The 22692-nt window shown below is 42.6% G+C and overlaps 1 protein-coding gene and 1 pseudogene across 2 annotated transcripts in view; one reads left to right on the top strand and one right to left on the bottom strand.

Moving 5' to 3' along the window:
* The window catches only part of RAI2 (retinoic acid induced 2), a 387183-nt gene that overhangs the window by 227090 nt on the left and 137401 nt on the right, over positions 1-22692 (top strand). The gene's annotated exons all lie outside the window — the stretch shown is intronic.
* LOC112919050 (protein Mdm4-like) overlaps positions 7912-22692 on the bottom strand; it is a 45865-nt pseudogene continuing 31084 nt past the window's right edge.

Here is a 22692-nt window from a genome sequence, read left to right as displayed (position 1 = left end):
CTAAAGGCAAACTAACTTATGGTACAGGACCTATCTTTAGGTACCATGTGCCAAAATATCAGCTTTGTATACAAGAAGCAAGCATTTTGCTTGAGGTCTATAGCTATTTTCAACATTAGAGATGATAAAATAGTGACTAAATAAGAAAGCTAGTTTTCTTTTTAAAAAAGATTTTATTTATTTATTCATGAGAGACACAGAGAGAGGGGCAGAGAAACAGGCAGAGGGAGAAGCAGGCTCCATGCAGGGAGCCCGATGTGGGACTCAATCTTGGGTCTCCAGGATTACACCCTAGGCCAAAGGCAGGCGCTAAACCGCTGAGCCACCCAGGGATCCCCAAAAGCTTTATATTTGGTGTAGTAAGTGAAACAATGAGTAAGGACATTTTTTTCCAACCAGATTTCTACTTAAAACAGTATGTTTCAAAGTTTAACAATTGGTGTGTGTGTGTGTGTGTGTTGGGCGTAGAATGAGTACTCTGAGTGACTTTCCCACTGCATAGCAGCTATGTCCTGGATAAAAAATATGAAATGCCTTTCAAGGCATTTCTGGTCAAGTGGTTGGAGAGATTTCCAAAGGCTTCCACAACAACAGTTTCTAAAATAAAAAAATAATCCAGGCCCAGACCAGAGCAGGAAGGCTTAAATTATAAGCAATAGGTAAGTAGGGAAATGCCCTGAGGGTAGATACCAATAGCAACACATAATAATACTGAGAAATGGGCCAGCTTTGAGGTAGGAATGCTGGTCGAGGACCCATTTATTAAGCCAAGATCTTTACAGTGGCTGAAGTGGTCTTAGATCAGAGGTGTCTCTGACTTTCTGCTGAAGTAACTCCTCTTCAGAAAAAAGCTCTTCTAATTTAGATCTACAGGGTTCCCACAGATTAAAAACACAGCCAGCTTGCAATACAGTAAGACAAGCCACCATGAGCCAGAGGCAGCATAAATAACATACAATAGATTCAGATCTTGGTTTGATGCGCAGATGGTTAAGCATCTCCCTTCGGCTCAGGTCATGCTTTTGGGGTCCTGGGATTGAGCCCCACATCGGGCTTCTGGCTCAGCAGGGAGTCTGCTTCTCCCTCCGCATCTCCCCCTGCTCATGCTCTCTCTCTTTCTCTCTGTATCTCTCTGTCTCGAATAAATAAAACCTTATAAAAAATAGATTCAGATCTCCACAATGATTGGAAATATAGGAATTTTCAGTTACAGAATACAGAACAACTATGTGTGAAATGTTTGATGATATAAAAGATGTGGTCATACAAATGAGCAGGTAACAATAGGCTGGCAGAAATAACTAGAAAGATTTTTTAAATAGAACTTCAATAAATAAAAATACAATTATTGAAACAAAAAACCCAAATGGACTGTTTAAACAGTAGATTAAATCCAGCTGAAGAGAGGATTAGAAATTACCCAAAATGCAGCACAAAGAGAGAAGGAGATAGAAACTATGAACGAGAGAGATCAAGTGATTGGGGGCTAGAATGAGAAGGTCAAACATAAATCTGATTGGAGTTTCAGAATAAGAGGAGAAAGAGAGAGAGATTTAAAGACATAGTGGCATGACTCTTAGACGACTGATGGAAAACATAATGCATATCCAGGAATCAAAACATATACCAAGAAGGATATTTTCAAAGGAGGAAATTCATATCTAAACAGATCATAATTCAATTGCAGAACACTAAATGCCAAGAGATCTTAAAAGGGACCAGAGAGAAAAGATGGATCATCCTTAAAGGAATGACAATTAGACTAACAGTTGCCTTCAACAGCAATGGAAATCAGAAGACTATGGAATAATATTTTTCAATTATCAAGAGAAAATAACTTAGAGCTTAGAATTGTGTACTCAGAGAATCATCTTTCAGGAAGGAGGGTAAAATTAATGTTTATAAATACACAAAAATGGAGGAATTTACTACCAAAAGATCCTCACTAAAAGAACATCTTCTAAAAGATGAGCCTCAGGAAGAAGGAAAATGATGTCAGAAGGATGATCTGAGATGTGAAAAGGAATGGCGAACAATAAAAACAACATATACGGGGGTACCTGTCTGGCTCAGTTGGAGGAACATGTGACTCTTGATCTTGGGGTTGTGAGTTCCAGCTCCACGTTGAGTATAGTGATTACTAAAAAAATTAACTTTAAAAAACCATATGTAACCATATATACATATGAGCAAATATGTAAAAATGCAAAATCATACACATATGATCAAATAATATTTTTTGGGGAAAAGGAATACTAATGTTGAATTATAGAATTAAGAAAAATGACAAAAATAAAATATTGGCCAAGAATCACATGCAAGTCAGGAGAGGAAATCAGAGTTAAAATCTCCTAAGATCCTTGAGGCACCTGGGTCGTTTCAGTTGGTTAAGTATCTGACTCTTGGTTTCAGCTCAGGTCATGATCTCAGGGTTTTGAGATCAAGCCCCACATTGAGCCCCATGTCAGGCTCTGTGCTTAGCACGGAGTCTGCTTATCCCTCTCCCTCTGCTCTTCCCTGCACTTGCACTCTTCCTCTCTCTCAAATAAATAAATAAGATCTTTAAAAAGTCTCTTAAGATCCTTAAGAGTATTGTTAGAGAACAAGTGTTAGGAAAACATTTTCTATAAAGGAACAGCTAGCAAATATTCTAGGTTTTGCAGACCATACAGTCCCTGTCATGAATATGAAACTCTACCATCATAGGGTGAAAGTAGCCATAGTTGGTACATAAATGAAAGAAGCCCATGGTCCAGCAAAACTTTATTTACAAAGACAGGTGGTGGGCAGATTTGATTGATTGGGCCATAGTTTGCCAATCCTCTTTCTAGAGGAAAGTTAAAATATTATTAAATTTTTTACTTTGTAAGGTGAGTATACATTATAAAAATTTCAAGGGTGATTATAAGTGAGTAAAATAGAGTCGATGGGGATCTCTGGGTGGCTCAGCAGTTTGGTGCCTGCCTTCAGCCCAGGATGTGATCCTGGGGTCTCGGGATCAAGTCCCATATCAGGCTTCCTGCATGGAGCCTGCTTCTCCTCTGTCTGTGTCTCTGCCTCTCTCTCTCTCTCTCTCTCTCTCTCTCTGTGTGTGTCTCTCATGAATAAATAAATAAAATCTTTAAAAAAAAATAGAGTCGATGAAGTCCAAATAAGTAAAAAGGAACAATGAAATAAGGAAAGAAATACACCCAAAACCAGACAATAAACCACAAACAATTCAAATAGCAAGAAACAGGAAAGAAAAAGAATCACAGAAAAAGCAAGTAAAAAATAAGGTAGCAAACCAAGTCCAAATATAATAGTTGCTATTACTCACTGAATATGCAAGTGAATTAACTAGCTCATTTATTTATTTATTTTTTAAAGATTTTATTTATTTATTCATGAGAGACACAGAGAGAGAGAGAGAAAGGCAGAGGCACAGGCAGAGGGAGAAGCAGGCTCCATGCAGGGAGCCGACACAGGACTCTTGGGTTTCCTGGATCAGGACCTGGGCTGAAGGCGGTGCTAAACTGCTAAGCCACCTGGGCTGCCCTTAACTAGCCAATTTAAAAAGCAGAAATTATCAGATGGGATTTTTAAAAAATATAGCTATATGTCCATTACAAAAGTCACATTTAAGGCATAAGAATGCAGAAAGCAGAAAGTAACAGAATAATAAAAAAAAAAAAGACACACCAGGCAATTATTAACCCAAAGAAAGCTACATTGGGGAATACAGACTTTAAGATAAAAAGCATTATCAGGGTTAGAAGGGCTCACTAGATCACTATAAAGGATTCAATTCCTCAGGAAGATAAAACAATTCTAAACTTGTATGCACCTAATAAAATAGACTAAAATGCATAAATATTGGCAGGGGAACAGTCCTTTGGGAGATGCTGGGAGTAGGTGATGACTTTAGGAGCTTAATGAGATTGAGCACTTAAGCAACCAGAGTCATAAAATCATGTGCTTCCTATCCTTAAAAGTAGAGCCACACCCCAAAATAGGGTAGTGTTAAGACCACCTAACACCATGAAAAGGAGTGTGTACGTGTGTGTGTGTTTTAAACTTAATTAATTAGAGGAATTCCCAAAGGGATGTGTGTGTGTATGGGGGGAGTGCTAGAGGATTCCTATTTACATAATAGCCCAGAGGCTGGCTGGAATCCATTATTAGATTCCCTGCACATGTGCCCTGGAAAAACTGAGCAGAGGGGAGAGACCATATGGCCAGCAGAAGAAGAAAACTAGTGTGATCGGTTCACGAAGGTACTGCTTGCCCTACACACAAAGGAGATCCATCCTAGCTTCATTTATTTCAGAGAACAGTGACTGACCAGCTTAGGTAGACATCAGGAACACTGGGAGGAATCCTGTAGGGAGAAAACCACTCAAAACATAATTCTGAGGTCATTAATCATCATTCTCTTCATCTCCATCAATCAGTTCGGGCTGCAGTGGGGTGTACATAATACTGAGAATACCTGCTCTTTCCCTTCAAAGATCAGCCATTCCCTTTATAGAATAAAGGCAAGAAATCAGTGAAAAGACAAAAAAATGCCCATCTCTTCATATCCTGACTAATCTCTGACAAAGCTGAGTTCAGGACTGAGGAAGGCTCAGAGCTCTGAGCATGGCAAGGGCTGAGTCCGCTATGAAATAGGGGGTCTGGGGAGGCTAAGGGAAACTCACTAAACATGGCTGTCCTGAATTATGGAGGAGGGGACAGAGATGTGGGGCTGAGAGGGTGTGGAAAGTAGGGTGCTTTAGGCTTTTGGTTGCTATAGGAGTAGTGAGGTGTCCTGGTTCTCTTCCTTTGGCCCTCCACCCCCTGGCCCAGATCTATGCCCCACCTCGCTCTGCCTTGCTGTGCCCCTGGGAAGCTGGGCCTTGTGGATGGCATCATCTGGGCTCACTTGCTGGCCAGCTTCCACAGAGACTGAGCAATGGGAGACCCGGGCGGTAAGGTGGAGTAGGAAGAGAAAGCAGTGAAGGTCTTTCTTCCCTGCTCCCTCTCGGCTTCGGCAGTGCATCCCTTCAGGACTCTTGAAGCTCCAAAGACCCTTTGGCTATAAACAACTCTACCTTAATGATAATGGCTAGCATTGATTGAGTGCTTACTATGTTCCGGAGCTTGCTAGAACCCAGCACATTATATAGGTGAGCTTGCTGAAGCCTCCTAACAACCCCATGAGGTAGGTACGCTATTTACAGATGGATAACTGTGACACAGAAAGGTTAACTAACTTGCTCAGAGTCCATCAGTTACTAGGTGCAGAGCTGGGGTTTCAACCCAGGCTGTTTGGCTCAAGAGTCTGTATTCTGAAGTTCTAATAGAAGCCAGAATATATGTAATTTTTCTTCTAGCCCTATTAGAAAATGAGAAATGAAACAAGTAAAATTAATTTTAGTAATATAGTTTTATAAACCCAGTATATCCAAAACATCATTTCAACGTGTACTCAAATATTTCAGAAATGAAGATATTTTGCATTCTTTATTTTGGTATGAAGTCTTTTAAAATCGGTGTGTACTTTGTACTTCTAACACATCTCATTTCAGACACTGAAGGTCCATTGGAAATACTTGATCTGTATTTTTTTCGATTTCTTTTTTGTTAAGGATTTAATTATTTTTTAAAAAAATTTTATTTTTTATTTATTCAGACAGAGAGAGAGAGAGAGAGAAAGAGGCAGAGTCACAGGCAGAGGGAGAAGCAGGCTCCATGCAGGGAGCTCGATGTGGGACTCGATCCCAGGTCTCCAGGATCACACCCCGGGCTGCAGGCAGCACTAAACTGCTGCACCACCGGGGCTGTCCAAGGATTTAATTAATTTATGAGAGAGAGAGAGAGAGAGAGAGAGAGAGAGAGAGAGAGAGAGAAAGCACAAGCTGGGAGGAGGGGTGGAGGGAGAGAGAGAAGCAGACTTCTTACTGAGTAGGGGGACCGACATGGGGCTTAATCCCAGGACCCTGGGAACCATGACCCAAGCTGAAGGCAGATGCTTAACCAACTGAGCCACCCAGGTGCCCCATTTGATCTGTATTTAGACTTCATAAAACTTACAGTTGAAAACGTAAGTTAACATACTGAAGTCATTCCAACATATCTAAAAGTTTTCCGATAACTGAATTGAATAGCGATCTTTAATTTTTTTAATTCTTGATGAGCTTTTTACATTAGAGTAATTTTACATTTACAGAAAAGTTGCAAAGGTGGTACAGAGGTTACCATACAAAAAATACATATATCCCTATTGTTAGTATCTTAGGTTACTGTGGGACATTTGTCACAACTCAGAAGACAACATAGATACAGTGCTATTAACTAACTCCAGTTTTTCTTTGCACTTCACCAGTTTTTCCATGAATATCCTATTTTTGTTCCAGGATCCAATCCAGGACACTTCATTATATTTATTCGTGGATCCTTAGTCTCTTCTGGTCTGCAATAGCTTCTTACACTTTCCTTATTTCTTGTGACTTTGACAGTTTTGAGGAGTACTGGTTGGGTATTTTGAAGAATGTTCCCTGATTGGGGTGTGGCTGATATTTTCCTCATGGTGAGACTGGGGTGATAGTTTGGGGGGAGGAACACCACAGAAGTGAAGGTGAAGTACCTTTCTCATCACATCGTATCAATGGCATGTGCTATCAACATGACTTATGACTGGTGATGTGGGCCTTGATCATCTGGCTGAGGTCATGTTTGCCAGATTTCTGTACCCCAAGTTACTTTTTTCTCCCTTTCTATAGTCTTTTCCTTGGAAACAAGTCACTGAGCACAGCCTACACTTAAAGATCATTGGGGACAGGGTGCAGAATAAGCTCCAAGTACAGTTTTAAATTTAAATTTATGAGGTGCCTGGGTGGGCTCAGTTGGTTAAGCATCTGCCTTTAGCTCAGGTCATGATCCCAGGGTCCTGGGATTGAGTCCCCCTTTGGGCTCTCTGCTTGGAGGGGAGCCTGCTTCTCCCTCTTTCCCTGCCTGCCTCGCCCCCTACTTGTGCTTTCTCTCTCTGTCAAATAAATAAAAAAAATATTTTTTTAAATTTAAATTTACTAAAATTAAATTAAAAATTAGTTCTTTAGTCATTCAAGCCATATTTCTAGTGGCTTGTATTGGATGGTGCAGCACTAGACATCACCACACTTCAGTATTTGAGGCAAGAGGCAGCTGGCGAGGAGGTGAGGTACTGACAAAGAAGCTGATGGGCCTGAGTTAATGGGAAGGAGGAGAGATGATGAGAGAATTAGTGAAGCGCAAGAGAAGGTCAAAGACAAAAGAAAGTTAATGAGAAGGATTAAGAAAATATGGGGTAGTGGGTGTGTGTGTGTGTATGTGTGTGTGTGTGTGCACGTGCAGAAAGAGGAGAAGGTAGGAATGGAGAGATGTTCCAGAGAATATACATCTTAACCATGTGCTGAAACTGAACCCTGGATTTTGGTTAAAAAGCTTGAACTCACAAATCTGGGTTTATGTTTCAACTGTGCCATTTCTTAGCTATCTAATGATCTTGGGTGAGCCGCAAATCCTCTAAGCTTGTTTCCTCATCTGTAAAATGGGTTGGTAAGTCCTAGTACTTACCTCATGGGGACATTGCAAGGATCAAAGGATATTTGTGTTTCAAAGGGCTTCATAATCTTTGCTGGCGCTCTTGGCAGCAATGAACCCTCCTACCTTGAGAGCCTCCTAGGTATTTGGTCAGGCATCAGCTGGCTCCCAGTGCAAGGAGGTCTTGAGGCTCAGGCAAGAAGAGTTATCCGGATGGTTTCCAGTCTCTTTTTCCTATTTCCCAGCCTATCTCCATCCCCCACCCATGACTGCAGCCCACACCACACCCAGCCCCAGCCGCCCCGCAATCCTCTGCTGGAGCCCGCAGGCTGCGCAGCGTGCTCTGGTTGTACCAATAGAGGACTTGTTTTATGGCAACAAGTCTTTATTTTCATACAAGGTGCCCCGGCAGGTGACCATCGGAGAACACACTGCTGTGTACAGATACACAGAACCGAACAGGAGCGTGTTAGCATGCGGCCTTACTGTACACATGGGACACTGGTGAACGGTTTCAGACACTGCAATTAGGAAACAGAATGGGCCAACGCCACCTGTCCAGAGGTTCACGGATCACTCAGCAGTGCCGCGGGTGGCCTTTACCTGAAAGCAGAATCACGATCACTCTGGCAGTCTCTGAGCAACTCTAAAACGCAAGTCTGGTGAGAGGGACGACAAGCAAGCAAGCGAGAGATACCCTGTCCCATCGGAGGGAGGCTGATTCAGGGCCTGCACTGGCACGTTTCTCGGCGGCAAAGTAGCCGTTTTAATAGCCTGGGTTTCCCTTACCACATTTGTTGGCCATGAGCAAAAGTAAGAATTTCCGACACACGAGCTGAATAAGCCTAGGATTAAAAAGCAGAACACTGTGCACGTAACAGAGCTGCTGCTACTTTGCGACTTCTGCCCAGTTCTCACCTGTTGTCCTGCAAAATCCCCTCATCTGATGAATTTTAGCAAAGCTTCTAGCAACTGTAGCAGACCTTTCCTAACCCAGCTCTAGATGCTAAGTATCAGGAACAAGTGCCCGTGAAGTGGATGTGTCCACGGGAGAATGGCAGTGTTTCTACTGGAGGTAAGTGTCAAGTTTCCTCTTGATGTTGTCAAAGGAATCTGCTCCCGTGTAATCAGCCTGGCCCTGTTCCCACGGCTCCTTCCGTTCTTCTGAGGACAAAAGGCTGTGCCACAGCCGGGGTCTCCCCAACGGACAGGTGCGATATGGCTCCCGAGACACCTTTACAAACGGAAAGGCATGGGATGGTGTTAGTGGGACATGAAAATTAGCTGTTCTGTTGGTAAGTTAAGGTGTATTGATCCCTCTTTTGCCTCCCCCTGTGACCCCCAGATCCAATCTCTGCCCCATGGTCCCCATGGCCACCTGGCATCCAGCTGGGGTTGGCCAATGGAAAACACCATCAAGAGCTCTGAGTGGCAGGAGAGAAATCCAGGGGATTTCTTCTTTGCTCTTCCCCTGCTTTGGCATCCTGTCTCTGGTAGTGTCTGCACCCCTCCAGGATGACAGCTCCCACGGGGAAAACCCTCCTCCATGGCTCCAGCTCTCACCAGGCTCTTGTAACACTGTTTCCTTCCCTCATTCCTTCAACCCTAGGACTGGCAACAGCTCCCCACTCTTGCTGGTTTCTGAGGGCCTTGCCATTTAGGTTTGTTCCCCTAGCACTGCCCATACTTCAGCGTGTTGATCTTTCTTTGGTTTTCATTTAAATTATCTAGTATGAATTCTATGTCCTGCTTGGCCCCTGATCGTGGTGGAGAAGATGGTAAGGAAGAGAATGTTGAGGGTGACTGAAGTTGATGAGATCACAGGGCCATGGTCCCCATGTAAGGACTGTAGTGATTGAACTGGAGAGTAATTAGCCTCTGAACAAACACATTGTCAGGGAGATCAGAGGAGAAAGGACACAAAGGAGGATAGTTGTACAGAAAGGCATGGAGGATGCCAGTGGTGTGGCTAAGAGAAAGAAGAGAGAAGGAGCAGAGCTAAAGGCTATATCAAGATTTCCAAGCCAAGTACACCAAGAAGTCAGCCAGACCACAGGAGCCAAAGCAGAAGGTACAACCCTCAGTGATGAAGACATCAAGAGGCTGTGCTTGGTTTTTAAAAGAGTGTGGATGTTGGATTCATACAAGTATGGTCCTGGTTCTACAACTGACTAACTGTGTATCCTTGGGAGATTTAACTTGCCTCTCTGTGCTTGATTTCTCATGTGGAAAATGAAGGGTAGAGCTCTGGGATTTAGATAGAAGCCATTTGTTTATTCATTCATAGTCCACAAATATTTTTTTAGCACCTGTCATGTATTTAGCAGTAAATTCTTGGCCCAGCAGTAAATGAGATAGGTAAGGTCCCTCCTCTCATGGAACATTCTAGTGGGAACAGACAATGGACAAGTAAGGCATCTTAAGTCAGGTTCCCTGGAAACAGATTGTGATGGAGACCTGCATATAGAAAGCTTATTATGGATGCTCTTAGGGATGCCACCAGTAGGCAAGTGAGGGAAGAGGGACTGAGCAAAGACTGGTAGGGAGAGGTGGGTGTTACAGAAGCTTCAACCCACCCCACAGAAGCTCTGGGACCAGCATAGCCCCTCAGAGTTGCCCCAGCAGAGGCAGGTTTGTGGGCCTTTCTACCCCGATTTTAACAGTCACGAAATACAGGCTGCCCCGGCGTGGGGGCGGGGTGTGTGTGTGATCAATGGACAGTTCTTGAAAGGATGCTTAGCTGAGAACACTCAGCAGCCATCACTCCCACTACCTGGGGGAATGAGAACCATAGTCCTGAAAGAAGGATCTGGAGAGAAAAAAAAAAAAAAAAAGAAGGATCTGGAGAGCACAACAAAGCATTTGTTACATGAATAAATAACTGAACAGGATAATTTCAGGTAGCGAGAGATGCTATGATGACAACAAAACTGAATAATGTGATAGATGGGGGGGCACTTAGATTAGATTAGGTGGTTAGAGAAGGCTGTGGCACATCATAGCTGCTCAATAAGAATTGGTTTCATCGACCTTCCTTTTATTTTGTCGGGACTGCTGGACACATGAATATCAACCCATCATGAGAAATACGTGGTGCTACTTCTCTGGATGAGGCAGACTTCTAGATGCCGTGGAGATTGCAGAAAAGTAAGACCCAGTCTCTGCTCCCAAGGAACTTGCAATGTAGTTGAGGAAGATAAGGGATATAGAAAATTAGCAAGCGATAGCAGGTGGTGTAGCACTACTGTCAACAAATGGTTACAAACATGGATAGAAGTGTCCAGATCCTTTTAACATAGGTGGAATTTCACAGGTGGAGAAAAGAGTCAGGGGCATAATTTTGGTCAAGAAGAGTAACTGGAGCAAAAACCAGTGATATGGGATTGGGCATGGAGTGTTGGAGTGTTTCATTTGTGGTTTGGGCTCAGCAGAACCAGGCTATTGTCCTTGTGCATTGGCCTATGATCTCTATTGGGTTTGTCCAAAGGTAGAAGATCACTAAAACCCATTTCTTAGACACATGAGTTCTTGATGTGTGTTGGCTGTGTGGGACAGGGATGACAGACTGGGACCAGGCGGTTCCAGAAGCTTCTTGATAAGGAGTAAAATAAGCCTGAGAGTTCGAGTCCAGGCAACTATGAGAATGGTGATCACACCAGTGAGGATGGGACTTGCAGGTAAGTGGAATATGGGATCAGATTTTTGAGAGAGATTGGGAATGAGAGGTAGTTTGGGAATAATATCTGTAGAGCTAATGCCTTGAAACCAGGAAGGAGAGTGAGAGCCCCATGAGAGAACTTACAAGAAAAAAACAGAGTCTTGCCTCCAGCACTTAGACAACAGGTCCTCCACACATACAGATTGGTACTACTACAAGACATACAGTCTTGGTCCTTGAAAATATGTATCCTAAAGCATTTTCAGAAGATAAGGATGGTCAGCAAGACCCATAGGCATCAGGAAGACAGAAATGGCAGCAGTTTCGGAGCCTTGGCCCTGGTACATTTTCTGTCTCCTTGGTTTGAAAGACTTTGTTGGCAGCAGGGGTCTGTGCATTCCAAGGGTTTGAACTTGAAGGGGATGTCATTTTTGTTAACCTTTAACCAAGAAGGCAGTCAGGGAGGAGATAAATGATCTGCTCAGAGAGAAATAGCAGTTGCATTCAAAGAGGGTATAGGAGATTACTGAGGCGCTACTGTGAACGAGCCCACGACCCTTCTCTTCATTGGAGGATTGATGGAGAAAAGGCTCTCCCCACTTTTTCTCCAGGAATTAAAGGTGAAGTCCTAGGAGTACTAAGGAAGGGATGACAGGACAACTTGAAAAATTAAGAAGGATATGAATCGAATAAACAAGGAGGCATTTATCCAAGACTTCTAAAACAACTAAAGAAAATGTATTAACCTTCTAATGAAAATACTGTTATCCAATTCATCACTGGAAACACCTCTTTGGGTAACTGTTGCATTCATTCACCATTTCAGGAAGTTGCTTAGTGGGATCCAAGCTCTTGGGATTTCGTCTACAATGCCTACCTGTTGTCGGTCAAGAGGCAGTAACAGAAAGATTTAGATGAAAAGGAATAGAATTTCGTCTCACAGTTTTGAAGTGTGTTTAAGACAGTGATTGAAAGCGTTAAGTCAGAACCTGGTCTAATGTGGTAGACACTAAGATATAGTGATCCAAGTGGCTGGTTGAGACTCTTCAAAGATCACTAGAAGTAGGGTGAGTGGAGGCCAGAGCACCGAGGAGAAACAGAATGGCAGATGGGGGAGTCCTTAAAAAGCATAAAACTGAATGAGGTCAGTAGTCTAGTTAACAGTACTGTACCGATAGCAGCTTCCTGATTTTGCTATCCTGCTACCATGACATTAGATGTCACCACCGGGAGCAGCTGCGTGAAGGGTACATGGGGCTCTATGTACTATTATTGCAGCTTCCTGTGAGTCTATAATTTCAAATAAAAATGTATGAAAGAAGGCATGTGGTGGGGGAGGTGAGGACAATCCTCATGAGCTATAATGAGTATTTGTGTGGCTCTTTACGGTGTTGAACATTTTCACATACATTCTCTCATTTGCACCTCCCGAGGGCACTGTTACATAGCAAAGGTGTACTATTATCCCTATTTTATAGATGAAGAAACTGAGGCTCAGAGAGACAAAGTAACTCACGTGTGGTCACAGAGAGCAGATTGCCAAGGCAAGGGTCAAACTCACGTCTTTGAGTTCCAAATGCCACGATTCCCTGAGTCCAAATCCATCTGGTCTACCTTGGGTCACACAGACACAGACCCTGAGATGAGGATTTAAGGGCAAGAAGCTTATTTGGGAGGTGATCTGAAGCTCCAGTAGGGGAGCAGGGAAGCTCGGCAGGGAGAATATATGATGGAGCCTACTGCCTGTGTGGGCAGCAGGGGTGCACTCCTGCTGGGGAGCTCTGGGAGGTGAACTAGATCATGCCTTGGAGTTAGACCCGACTAAGGGGTGAGGACACCTCTCCATCCATCCTATATCCAGTGAAGGCAGTGCTCCTAGGGTGCTCATTCCATGGCTCCTCTAGGTGACTCCATTCTCAGGCCAAGAGAAAACCTCAGGCAGAGAATTGAAGACACTGCTTGAAGTAGGACGCTGTCAGCATACACTGGAAAGGTTAATGCACAGGGGATGAGGACAGGGTCCCCACCGACAGTGACTGTCTCTTTATTCTAGCACCCACACTCTAAGCTTTTTGCCACTCAGGTTGTTTCCTCTCATCGTAGAATACTCTCCAAGCACAGGTGCGCACACACATACAGATTGGTGGGACCAAGGGAGGGAGGGCTGTTCTTATCTTGCCTGTTGGGGCCAGGAGTCAGCATCTGAGAGAGAAAGAGCAGGAAAAAAGGCTTACGTGCATGTGTGTACGTGGATCCTAGATGTGTGCACATCTGTATCTCTTTGTGCATCTCAGTTGTTATGATCCAGCAACTTATTCCAAAAGCAACGTGAGGTGTCCAGTGGGCCAGGGGTTAAGTCAAAAGTCAAAGGTTAGTTGGCATTTTCCACTGTACCAATATAAGCATTTTATTTGGTTTGGTGGATATTACAGAGGAACATACTGGGCTTCTGGACAAATGGGCTGGCTAAGTGGTGGTGGGGTGGAGGGTAGAGGCAGAGTCAGCCAAGGCCTTTCTCACGGTGATTGCCGCCCACTAAAGAATTGATTGGCTCATTCCTTATTCATATGGTATTTCTTCTCCAGGGTACACGCTGATATACTCTTCATCTCTGTGGGCTAATGTAATCATTATGTGCACACTCTAGAAATTAATGCCAATTCCCCCTGCTTGTGCCTGAAATAGACATTTCAGACATTTATAACTCAGTCATTTTAATCCAGTCATTCGCCCCAAGTATGTTCCCAATTAGAGACATTTTGCTCTGTGGTTGATACCATGAAGTGGAACACATGTTCTGATCTTAAAAAAAAAAAATCTTTTAAATAGCAAAGGTATACTGTGTTTCCCCCTATTATAATAATTGAAAAGCAGCTGATGGAATCTTTCTCGACTGTTTACCCAACCATAAAAATCTGACCCTTGAATTAAAATCATAAAAATATCCAGGGGATGTAATGCCTTGAAATACAGAACATTTTTTTTTGTCTCTATAAAACTTCCACAGCTTTAATTCATTATATCTTCACAGGTTTTTTCATATTTAAAAGCTGCCATAAGGTTGTGATACCAAGTCATGAATAATAAAGTAGTGTTCAGTTTTGGTACATGTAACGTCATTTTGTTTCCCCATTTAGTATCAATTCCCTCTAAATCGTAGCCATATTCTTGCATTAATACTATCACATTTTGTAAGCCTCCACATGAACAAACATAAAAACCACTTTAACCTAGAAAATGCATTTGGATTTATCCATATTTTGATCCCATGCTTTTTTGTGCTCTTTAAACTTTGGTGGGTTTTTGTTGTTGTTGTTGTTGTTCTCACCCATTTTCTCATCCTAAACTGGAAACCACATCCACTGACAGCCTGATGCCCTTACGATAGGTCTGCCTCCGTTTCAAGGGGCTGGCAATTTAAGAGAGCCTGTCTCTTGATGCTGGGCTCACCAGGAGCCCATTAGAGTTTCCCAGGTCTAAGACCTGGGGTACAGATCTGCCTCCCTTAACTAACGTTTCTCTCAAATCCCTGAACTGAGAGGAGCTCGGTGCAAGTAGTGCTTACCAGGCATAAGCACCCGGGAGAATTACCCTGCTTGGCTACTAACATATCAGCATAGAAATTTCTGGTGGTTTCTCAGTGATTTACTGCTGAATGGGTGCACCTGAGGAACTGAACAGACAATGAATAATCAAAGGGTGTTCAAACGCCTTGTGAAATGGCAGAGGCTACAATATAATTAAGAGCGAATATTAAGCAACACCAGCAGAGCCTGCCATTTAATTTAATTTTAGAAAGTAACTTGGCATATGATATGACAGTTTTGGCTTTGCTGAGAAGGGGTGATTCAAAAGCAACCCAATCATCAACCATTGGAATCATTTCGTCAAAGAAAGGCCATTTGAATTGTTCACAAGTGCCAGAGGTACAGCGTACATCAGTGCCCATAAATACAGCAATGCCCTTCTAGGAACGGTGGGTCTTTGTCTCATTGGGACCCTGCTTCGTGGAGAAAGGGATGAGACCTACTGTCTTAGGGGAAAGTAGAGATGACACCTCGACCTCCACTATTTGGAGGTTCTCTACCTGGAGAGCTATAATGAGTTCCTGGCGAACACAGGCTTTTGTCATGATTCAGAGACAGGTCCTCTTAAATTGCCAGCACTTTGCAAAAGCCTCTTTATTTGGAATTTTTATGAATTACTTTTTTTTTGGGGGGGGGAGGTATAGCTCACAGGACAGTGCACAAATATGGAGTGTACAGTTTAAAGATGAATGTTTACCTCTGTCTCCACCCATGTGACTTCCATCAGATCAAGACAGAATATTTCCAGAGCCCCAGAAGGCTCACTCCTGCCCCCCTTAGCCACTGCCCCAGGGTAAGCACTGTCCTGACCTCTAGCGCCATGAAGTGGAATTGCTGGGTTATAGGGTATGTGCGTGTTTAATTTTAATAGGTACTGCCAAACCTTCTGCAAAGGAGTTGAACCCATTTATAATCCTAGCCAATTACTTTTTGTTTGCCCAGATTTTCTGTTGTTGGCGCTAAAAATGCTCGACAGCTCTTCTCTTGCTGGTGCTTGACCTAACCCATGACAAGTTTTCATTACCCCCCTGGGGTTTTAGTGGTGTATAAGCCAGTATGGCTGTCATTTGTCATTTGCTTGTGGTGGCAACCACAGAAGGAGCAATATGGTAACACACTATGATTTCACAGTTATCGTGGGTGTTGCCGTGGATTTCATGGTAAGTCTCCACAAGATAAAACAAGGTCACCTTGGTAAATCTCAACAAATCATGACCTGTGTGATTACCTTCTGAGACCCCAAAGCCTGAACTACTTTTTCTGCCTCCTAGGCAAGGAAACGCACCATTCTCAAAGGGCTTCCAAGAGCTGTTTGGAAACGAGTGGATTTTAAAACCTAGGAGTGTGAGAGGAAGCCAGGGGTTTTGCCAATAGGAGTGTCATCATTCAGGCCCCATTTCCAATCTAAACCAGCTGATGGTGTCTCTTTATATTTTTTCTTTCTTTTTCAAAATTATAATCAAGCTTAAAATTTCTCGTTTCGGTTTTTATTCAATTAGTCTTGGAAAAATGTGTACCTTTAAAGATCTGGGCACAGCTGACAGAGGGTGTATGACACAAATATTTTGTTTGGTATTCATGTCATAGACTATTAGTGCCATTTGTTTATAATTTGGTTTTATTTTAAACATTACTCAAAAAAAAAAAAGGAAACAGCTAAACACCAAGTGGCAGTTTATCTGATCCACTGAAAACATTGCATTTAATCTAATCCCTTTTCAAGGATTTAGAAATTAAGTAAATATATAAATGCCTACCAGAGAACACCTCGACATTTTCTTGCCACCAACCAAGCTAAGAATGCATGCCCAATGACAGGAAATGTCGTCGGGGGATTGCTTAATGAACAGCCAGTGAAAGGAGGATATAAAAAGGGGAAAGTAAATGAAGCAAGATTGACCAAATATAGATAATTGTTGAAGCTGAGTGATAGGTGCAGGGGTTCTCTTTTCTCTACATTTTGGAGTTTGTTTTTTCATAATAAAAAAAATTCAAAATCATATCAACAATAACAAAAGCAACCAAATTAATAATTAAGGGGTATGGAGCTATAGAACGAGCAAAATTTTCAAAATAATTTTGGAAATATGAATGTGGACTGATATTGTTATGTTTAAAAAATAATCCATCTTATCTTTTAGAGATATGCCCAGAAGTATTTATAGATGAAATGATATGATAGTTGGCTTTTACTTAGGAAATGAGTGAGATTGGTCATGGGTAAATGGTTGTTGCTGGATGACGGAGCTATGGGGGGTTCATATACTGCTCGAGCTATCTTTTTATTATTCAGAAATAATGCAAAAAGTAATTTATGCATATACGTTCAAGGAAAACAGATTAGTACCAGGTGATTGCAGATTTTTCTCTTCATATTCAGGGTATGAAAAGCTTAAATTACAATATGTTTATGAACCCAGCTATCGTATAAAGCATCTTTGAAATTATTCTTTCATGTGGGGAATGCATTGACACCAATAAAGATTAAAAGTGCAAGTCCAAACAGAAAGGTAATCGTGGGGTTCAGATAAATGTCACCCAGTGGACTAAAAAATTCCCATGGTTCCAAGGTTACCAGTACAAAGGTGTGTGGGGAGCAGGGCTTCTGTGCCTCTGTGGCATGTCGATCGTATCACCAGTCAGTGAGCTGGCTAGGGCAGGGGTGGGACACAGCTTCCCCAGCCCTGCCTCTTCTAAGCACTTACAGACCATCATACAAGGGTTAGAATGTATGGTGCGGGGGTGCCTGGGAGGCTCAGTAGTTGGGCATCTGCCTTTGGCTCAGAGAGCGATCCCAGGGTCCTGGGATCGAGTCCTGCATCAGGCTCCCTGCTTCTCCCTCTGTCTGTGTCTCTGCCTCTCTCTCTGTGCATCTCTCAGGAGGAAATAAATAAAATCTTTAAAAAAAAGAATGTATGGTGTGACAAGCGTACCACGTGGAAACCATGGGGTTGAGCACTGCAGTATGCGTAGTAGTAGTAGCCAGAACCTCTGGGTCTAAATCTGGAGCTGTGTGACCTTTGGGAAGTTATTTAACCTCTGTGTGTGTCAGCTTCCCCATCTTTAAAACAGGCAATTATAATAATACTCCATCTCAGGGGGTTATTGTGAGGCATAACCGAGGTCAAGCCCCTAGAATAGTGCCTGTTATAGTCCTTATTATCATTATTTGTGAGCAGATCTGTCCTAAAACATCCTACTTACCAATGGGGCAGCAGGCAAATGTACAGATGACAAATAGTCATGATTCCCATTCTTTTCTACTTGAAGACCTACCCGCCCCCCCTTAACCAGAGGGGAAGGGATGTTCCCTGCAAGGAACAACTCTGGGAGTATAGTCTGAAGGGATCCTTTGCAAGTACAAATCTCTTTAAAGCTTAATATTTTAACTTAAAAATCCCACAGATGGGATCCCTGGGTGGCTCAGCGGTTTGGCCCAGGGCGCGATCCTGGAGTCCCAGGATTGAGTCCCGCATTGGGCTCCCGGCATGGAGCCTGCTTCTCCCTCTGCCTGTGTCTCTGCCTCTCTCTTTCTATCATGAATAAATAAATAAATAAATAAATCTTTAAAAAAAATCCCACAGATTTTGCATCCTGCACCATAATATAGATATGTTTGTTCTATCATAGAAATAATGTGATCCACCTCATAATTTTTTTTGTGTAGAATTGAGGGTCAAGACAGGTGTTTCGTGTTCATCCCACAGCTTTCCTGATCCTCTGGATATGCCTCTCAGTTCAAGAGGCTGAGACAGTTAGAGCCATTTGATTTAGTGAACTTCCCAGATCTTCCTCCCAGACAGTCTACTGTATTTCTCCTTAATAGCACCTTCTGTTCTCCAAGGAGCACTGCCTGGCTTTAACTCATGGGCTTTTATGGTCAAGGTATCAGGTCATATCTCCTCCTGTCCTCATTTTCATTGGCTCCTCTGTGACTGTTGACTCCGTTCTTTTTGAGACTCACTCCGTTGGTGCCTGGGACATCACCTGGCTTCAGGATCTCCTCCTACAGCTCTGGCCTCTTCTTCTGCATCTCTTTTGCAGGATCATCTTTTTTTTTCCTATTTAGCTAATAAGTGTCATACTTCCCAGGATTTTGACATGAGTTCTGGCTTCTCATTCTGTATGTTCTCCCAGGGTGACCTTACTAATACCCAACCCTCAGTTTCCACCAATAGAGAACATTCTGGTCTTTGCCTCCTCAGCAGCTCTTTCCCTACCAGCTAGTACCAGAATTTCTCTTTCCTGGAGGAATACACTTGTGGGTTTTATGGAGCTGACCCTGTCCCACCCATTGCCACAGGTCTGGGTTCATGACTCAGGCATGTTCAAGCAGAATCTTCCAACTCCAGGTTACAGGGCTTGGTTCCAGAATGGACATGTAATCCCCAATGCATCAATCATAGACTTTACGGAGATTTTTCTGCTTAAGCTATCAGAAAACAAAAACCAAAACAAATCTCGGCTGAGTCGTTGAATGAATAGATGTGAGCTGGCGACTTTGGGGTTGCCAGAGGCCACCATGCCCCAGGACTCCAAGAAATTAATTAAAAGAAGTCCAATACTGTCATTTAAAAGCCTGTACCTAGCTATGCCTGAAGCTGAAGAAACAACCCGGGGCTTTTTGCTGTCTTGAGCCATGAATTCCCTGTACTAGTTTGTATTGGTTTTCTTGTCCTGTGCTGGTGACTCCCAAATCCTCATTCATGGCCAAGGCTTCCCTCCTGAGCAACAGACTCATAGAAATAACCTGCAGTTAAACAACCCCCACACAAATGTTCCACAAGGACATCTCAAACACAACAGGTTATTTGCTAAACATAATCATGGTATAAATTTATATTTACTTGTTGATGTTTTAAAAGTTTCCACCAGAATGTAAACTCTGTGAGGACAGGAACTTTGCTTGTTTATTCATTCTTGTATCTCCAGCACCTAGAGGAACACAGACAGTAGATGTCCAGTAAATACGTTAAATGAATGAAACAAATGAATTTCCTCGGCTCTTTTTGTAATATCAAATACCATCATATTCAATCAGTTACTAAGTCTTAAGAGTTTTGACTCATGGATGTCTCAGATCTTATATGTGATCCCGTCACAGTATCCCACTGCTAACTTCAAGCCCAAATTGCTTTGTGCCTGGACCATGACAAAAGTCTCCTAACTCCTATACTGCTTCCAGCTACCCTCTACACAATTACCAGGCTCTTTCTAAATTGGGAACCAGTTTCTATTACACCTTTGCTTAAAATATATCAATGATGTTACAGAGTTTTCTGGCTCAAATCCTGGCTCCCCCCTCCCTCTTGAGGCTCATCTCCTGGCTCTCTTTCCATTCAGCTCTTGCCCAAGGAAGAGGGAATCACTTGAGGTCTCTCAAATGCATCAGTATGTTTCTTGCCTCTGCATCTCTGCACATGCTGTGGTCTCCTCCCATGCCCCTCCTTTCACCTTCCTGATTACCTTGCAAAACTCATGTCCCATCCTTCAGAAAGCCTTTTCTGGTCTCTGTCTCCCCATTCTGTTTGGAAGTCCCCGCTGTGTCCACAAAGATCCCTGCACACCCCTTTGTGTACTGGGGCAGTTATGACAGGCTATTTTATTTTATTTATTTATTTTTAAGATTTTATTTATTCATTCATGAGAGACACACAGAGAGAGAGGCAGGCTCCATGCAGGGAGCCCGACGTGGGACTCGATCCCGGGTCTCCAGAATCATGCCCTGGGCTGAAGGCAGCACTAAACCACTGAGCCACCCGGGCTGCCCTTTATTTTTTTTTTTAAATTAAAAAAAATTTTATTGGAGTTCGATTTGCCAACATATAGTATAACACCCAGTGCTCATCCCGTCAAGTGCCCCCCTCAGTGCTATTTTAGTGCTGAGTACTATCTATATTTTACTTTCCTCTGGCAGATGGCTAGACTACATTTCCCAGCCTCCTTTGCAGTTAGGAATGACCATGTGACTGAGTCTTGACCAATGGAATGTGGGCAGAAGTGATTTGCCTCACTTCCAGGCCTGGCCCATTAAAACCTCTCACATATGGTTCTCCCTCTTTTTCCCCTCAGTTGAGTAGAGAGGACTTAGGGTATACAGGAGGCAGGAGCCACGATCTGTAGAGCCGCTGTACAGCTCTGCAACTTGGACCACCAAGGGATCAAAACTGGGAAATAAAAGAGGGGGTAAAATCCCAGGAAATTCACCACCGTAATGACTTCTTTGACTTGCCTCCCCCATTTGCCTGCTATTATTTGCTTTCCATTAGTCTTCTGTCAGTTGTTGCTGTTGTTGTTTTTATATCTTGTCTGGAGTTCTTAGATGTAATCAGTGGGGGCTGATCCATCTTGGCTAACAACCCCCACCATCACCTTGTTTTTATATCCTGTTCCCGAATACCTGGCTCATAGTGGGACTTTACACTGGTTTGTTAAGTGCACTAATTAATTATCTAGATTCATAAAATCAACTATGGCCTCTTCTTTACCAGAATAGTATTTCTTGTTCTCAGCTTTACAATTTATGTAAGTGTGAAAATGTTTGAAACGGTTCTTGGGAGAACTGCAAATGTGAGTAAGGATAGCAAATGGATGCTCCAAAGAGAGGTTACACCATGTGCTATTGCTTAACTTTCCTGGTGGGAAAAGAATGAGTAGTGATAATTTTGCATACAAATGTACAGATTACTAAGGGATGCAATTTTGCAGATCGCTTTTTTAAAAACTGAACTTGGCTTATTTCTTATATCTTATGTATGCATATTAAGCTGAGGTAAAAAAAATCTATATTTATATGTGTGCATTGAGAATTTAATTTGTAAAATTTTGATTCCCTAAGCAATAACGTTTACAACCCTTTATTCTTATTGACTATAAACAAATATATCACTCAGTTAACACATACTTGTTAAGACCTCCTGCATGCAATGTTCAACAAGGATGCTAAGAGGTATAAGAATTAGCTCCTGTTTAAAAAAAAAAAAAAGAATTAGCTCCTGTTTAAAAGAATAGTGATAGAGTTCACTGATGAGGACTTGACATTTTACAAAGCACTTTTACTCTTCTCACCTAAATTCTCACAGTGTCCCAGTGAGGTTGGTTTTAGTCCTGTTTGACAGTCTACAGAGGCTCAGAAAGTTTGAAGTAGGGGGTAGCCCGGGTGGCTCAGCGGTTTAGTGCTGCCTTCAGCCCAGGGCGTGATCCTGGGGACCCAGGATCGAGTCCCGCATCAGGCTCTCTGCATGGAGCCTGCTTGTGTCCGTCTCTCTGTCTCTCTGTGTCTCTCTCTGTGTCTCTCATGAAGAAATAAAAAAATTTAAAAAAAGAAAGTTGGAAGAATCTGTCCCTGACCACATAATAATGGCAGAATTGAGTCTTTTATCCAGGTCTTCCAAGTTGTGTTCCTTTGTCATTATACCTCAGTCTAGCTGGGCCATAAAACATCTCACCCACAGTTATCCAATGGTTCAGGGCAGGTGTTGACAGATGCCAACTGAATGATCAAATGCAGCAGGGAACAAACTTTTCTACCTCCCCTTACTAACTATTGTCAGGAGAAACAGCATTCTAGAAAGATGGCATTCTCGAAAGGGCACTGCTGGCCTGACTGGCTCACTCAGAGCGCTAAACTCATAGTTGTGCGTGTTCTAACTGATACTGACGAGGTTATGTCATTCAGGACATAATAAATAAAGAACATGGAAAAGACTGAGAGCATACTTGGGCCCAAAGTGTGAGAAGTAGCCATCTTTAGGTAAAATTCTGCATATTGCAGACTACAAATAATACACACAGTGATTTTGTATCAATCATTCCTGTCAATCATTCCTCATGAAAGAACTGTGGAAAACTTTGGCTGATTAGTTTTTCCTTTGTAAGCAATAAAGTATATTTTGAAAATTTAGA

This window comes from Vulpes vulpes, chromosome X (assembly GCF_048418805.1).
Source record: "Vulpes vulpes isolate BD-2025 chromosome X, VulVul3, whole genome shotgun sequence".
NCBI lineage: Eukaryota > Metazoa > Chordata > Mammalia > Carnivora > Canidae > Vulpes > Vulpes vulpes.
Note: the sequence above shows the minus strand (reverse complement) of the source record. Positions and strands in the feature narration are given on the sequence as shown.